At 40.5% G+C, this 4,732-nt stretch overlaps 1 long non-coding RNA gene across 1 annotated transcript; it reads right to left on the reverse strand.

Moving 5' to 3' along the window:
- Positions 1 to 976: 976 nt before the first annotated feature.
- On the reverse strand, positions 977 to 3,395 carry LOC109200874 (uncharacterized). Its single transcript, XR_002060921.2, has 2 exons — positions 2,931 to 3,395; positions 977 to 2,593 (listed from the first exon to the last, which is right to left on the reverse strand). It is a non-coding gene; the product is annotated as an uncharacterized LOC109200874 (long non-coding RNA).
- Between the last annotated feature and the right edge of the window lie 1,337 nt (positions 3,396 to 4,732).

Below are 4,732 nucleotides of genomic sequence, written 5' to 3' on the forward strand. Positions count from 1 at the left end.
CCTCTTTCTGGCGCAAAGTGGGCGATAAATAAACAAGAGAGAAAAGCCGATCAGCTGATCATTGATCAGTTTCATGATTGAAGTAGAAACAGGAGAGAATGAGAGAAGAAGAGGCAGCTGTGCAGCTTCAGCTTTGTGTCTTTTTCATTGTAGCTGAAGTCCGGGACAAACTGTGTTCCTTTTCACCTCAGTACGAAACGCGTAATATTTTCTCTGAATACCAGACGATTCTGTTTTTTAAAGGACGGTTGGCAACTCTAATAATTAACCGTATGAACAAAATAAAGTTCAACATCAGTAACATAGCACCCACCCAGCTGTATAGAAACTCCGTCATGCTAGCTAGCACGCAGTACGGAAAAAGTCAGAATAACGAAAATAAACTCCACCTAAACTTGGTTTATATCTGACTCCGATAGACTGCAGGTCATAACTTCTTACCTGAAGTTCAGTTCACCTGACACGCGGACCGGCGGCTGCTTCGGGTCTCTCCTCTTGCCTCCCTTTTCCTTCATCCACCTGCTGGCCTCCACCACTTGCTAATGTTATTGAATCTGTGGAAGCTCCGATATCCACCACACGAAGTAACGAGTAACGAGCCTATCTAAATCCCAGTAACGAGTAACGCGTTCCTGGTTTTGGCATAATAACTAGTTACCGTGCTCGTTACCACAATAATAACGTAGTTACTGTAACGCGTTACTTAAAACGCGTTAGTCCCAACACTGCATATGACACAGTGGAGAATCAACTAGCCGATGCAGTCAGGAGAACCACATGACTGCACCAAGAAAGCTGAAGCTGAAGAAAAGTCGGAGAGACCTGGAGACTTGAAGGGGCAACAGTCAGCTCAGAGAGCAGAAGAAATTGCACTGAGCAGGGCCCTGAGACTGGCTAAAGAAAAGAGAGCGAAGACATACACAGATTCAGCTTATGCATTTGGGGCAGCACACGTGGAGCCCACTCAATGGAAGAGAGCAGGCTTCAGAGCGGCAACAAATGCTCACATTTCAAAGAAGAAAGAAATGGGAGGACTGGAAAAGGTCCTGGATGACCCAAACGAGGTCAGTATCATAAAATGCAAAGGATACTCTCAAGCAACCACATTGGTGGCACAAGGGAACCAGAAAGCAGATGAGGCTGTCAAGTAAGCAGCAGGCTACAAAGGAAAGCAGCAAATGGTGAGATGCCGGGGTAAAAAGAGTGAGTTCGGACGAGGAAGTCCGAGAAAAGGACACCTTGAGTTGAGCAAGGTGTTTAACTGACTCAGGATTTCAGAGAATCGAGTCAGCTGTGATCTTGAGTTCTAATGGTAAATTGATTTTAAAGGAAAATCAATGTTTACCATGTTGAAGTAATTGTGAAAATATTACTAGATGTGCTGTGATACAAGTGAAGAATAAGTTGTGTACATGGGGATACACAATTGTGTTGATATTGATGGATCGGCTGCAGTCCATGTGATAAGTTAATACTGGGTGCATTGAGACAAGAAACTGTTTTTAAATCAGCACTGGCGGCAGTGATATACATGTGCTGAAGATTACTGGACCAAGCGAGGTCCATTTGATGAAGTCCTTGGGCAGATAAATGACAGAAACAGTTTTTGAGTCTTGTGTGAGAATTTTGAAGCACTGAGGTTGAGTTTTCTCCATGCTTGGTGCGCTGTGAGGACTTATATGACGGTTATAAGTCCAAAGTTTATGCCTTGGAGGCCAAGAGTTGTGTGAAGAGAAGAACATGACTTAGAAAAGGACATTTATGGTCAGATTTTGTCTAAGATGGGGAGAATTGTCCGATATGGGTTTATTTTTCTTCTCTTGTAAAAGGACAGACGCAGTTACTGGGTGTTGTCTACTACCTCTATTGTTTTTTGTTTTTATTTTAATAGAGGAAGTTTTATTAAACATGGACATGTCTAGAATTGGGCACTTTAAAATGGTAACAGTGCACTTAGAAATCCTGTCAGGTGATTTTGTTTTGTGTTTTGATGAGCTAATAATCAGCTCTCTTTTTCTCATTTTTGTTCTAAGCAGGCCTGCAAGAGTGAATAACAGCGCTGTAAAAAATTTCCGGACTAAAAGGATTGTAGCGAGCCAATCCAGTCCAAAAGCATAAAGAACTAGTTTCCATTTTTGTGTGTGCTGTGAGAGTGATTAGAGGTTTCAATTGTTAATCTTTGACTTGCTCTTTCTGATTATGAACAGCATGTCCAAAATACTTGTATGAAAGCATATTGAGTGATTTTAACTGTGTGAATGCTGTCAGTATTTGATTTGAGTGATTCTGTGTGATTGGTACCAAATAATGTATTAAATTTATCTGAATTGTTTCGCCCCACAGAACGGACTAATTTACATACCGAGGGATCTCCATTTATATCACAGCAGAATTAAACTCATGGATTATTTTTCACAATACAATAATAAAAATAAAACTAATACAGAGGCAAAATTTACCTTACCATCTCACTGGGAGCCAACATGGGAGCAGGTTAGTGGTGAGGTGAGGGAACTCATACAGTCAGACATTCATATTTTTCATCGATTTCTTCCAGTAGTAAACGGGGGGATGGGAGGAAGTAATTAGGGAGCTGCAAGAAAACAGCCCCCAAGGGTAGCAAAATTGTTATTATGGATAAACAACAGTATGTATGGGAGGCACACAGACAGCTTGCAAATACTAAATACTATAGGCCAACACGGGAGAGTCTACAAAAAACGTCACAAAACCTAATTTATAATATCATCAATCGGTTATATTATAAAAAAAACTACATCACCGCGAAACAGCGGGATTTTTTGTTTGGACCCAACTCCCCTCGTGAAAGACAATTATATTTGCTACCGAAAATCCATAAAGAACCAGGGAGCTGGCCAATACCACATTGGGTGCCATTAGGCAGACCTATAGTGTCGGACTGTACTTACAATGTCTCTCTGTATATAGACCACTTCTTGGGCCCCCTCTCCACCAAACATCCGAGCTACCTGAAAGACACTTATCACTTTTTGGAGGTTGTCAGACAAATAGTGCTACCCAGCAATGCTCTGTTGTTTACGATCGACATCGAGAGCCTGTACACGAACATTAGTACAGACTTAGGTTTGAACACAGTACAAAATGTCTTCAGTTGAAACCCAAATGCCCAGAGACCAGATGAGGAGATATTACAGCTTTTAGAGCTTTGCTTGAGATGCAATTTAATGGGAATCGGTACCTGCAGGTGGAGGGAACAGATATGCCCCCTCCTATGCCAATCTACTAAAAAACTAAAAAATACTAATGAACCAGTGACAACCTGAACATCATCAAAAACACAAAGAATCAGAGTGTAGTTTGAGTGCGTTGATCTTTAAATATGGGAGGCAGGTGCTTTGAAGAAATGCCGACACAAACCTCTTTTTACCTTCAGTTCCTGGATGACATCATAGGGCCTTTAGATCTCACCTTGGGTCAACACACCTGAATCACATGATTAGTTCATTACCAGGCCTCTGGAGAACTTCAGGACATGTTGAGGAGCTAATTTAGCCATTTAAATCAGCTGTGTTGGTTCGAGGACACATCTAAAACCAGCAGGGACACCGGCCCTCGTGGACTGAGATTGCCCACCCCTGGTCTAACCCCAGCAAAGTCCTTTGTCTTGTCCTAACCCTAACCCCAGCCCTGTATGTTAGCCCTAACCTTAACCACTTCATCCCCACCCAAACTCATTTTTAAACTTAATCCTAAACCCAACCCTTTTGATTTTTCATATTTATATTGCGTATAAATTAGTAATGGGGAATTTAATTAGTCAAAATTCTTGAAAAATTGGATTAAAATTCTAAAAAACAGGGTTCACAATTTTATCAGTACAATTCATAGGGTTTGCAGGACTATTTACAGTTAAAAATGCATTAAAAACAAATTGGGAATAAAAACAGTGATTAAATTAATTTGGTTTTAAAATTCATTAAAAGTAATTTCATAGAGTTCAAATATGTTAATTTTGGCTTAAAAATAGCTAAAACATAATGCAGATTAAAAAATAAAGAGAAAATTCATTTTTACCGAACATAAGTTCAAAAAGACGAATGGGAATTTAGACAGCCGAGGGGAGAATATAAAAGGCGGAGCTCGCACAGGAGCTCATTTTCCACTCGGCACTCGATGAGAGCACATTTCTGCCTGTCCAACTATTGCCAGCTAACCTAGCAAGTAGTTTTCTGTGTGCCACACCTGAAGAAGACCGTGTACGGTCGAAACGTCGTGGTTTTTTGTGTTTATTTTTTAAATAAACAGTTATGCACACCTTCCTTTGTTCTTTATTGTTTTTTTGTGACTTTTCCTTTCCACATTTTGGTTAAGCATTTTTTGTTTACATTAAATATAAAAACATTTTTTTCTTTTTGGAGGAGGATGGAGAGGATCTGGACAGACAGATTAAATACTTATGTGCCACTGGGTTTGAATGTACATGAGATGTGGGTTGTAAAAATGTGTTTCTCTTGTGTCTTTTACCTCCAGGTTTGGGTGGGTTGGTTTTAACAATTTCTTGTATTCCGAAGGTGTTGTTAAGTTGGAGTATACCGTTTAATGAATCTGTCAGGACCCCAATGGGTGAGGGAGGGTGGGCAAAGGGTTTGGATGTCCTGTTGTGAACTTCCAGGAGCCAAGGTCGGAGGACTTGCCCGCGCACCGTTATCTCCACTTTTCTTATGTGGAAAACTGAAAAAGTTTTCAGTTT

The sequence above is a fragment of the Oreochromis niloticus genome, unplaced genomic scaffold (genome assembly GCF_001858045.2).
Source record: "Oreochromis niloticus isolate F11D_XX unplaced genomic scaffold, O_niloticus_UMD_NMBU tig00008373_pilon, whole genome shotgun sequence".
NCBI lineage: Eukaryota > Metazoa > Chordata > Actinopteri > Cichliformes > Cichlidae > Oreochromis > Oreochromis niloticus.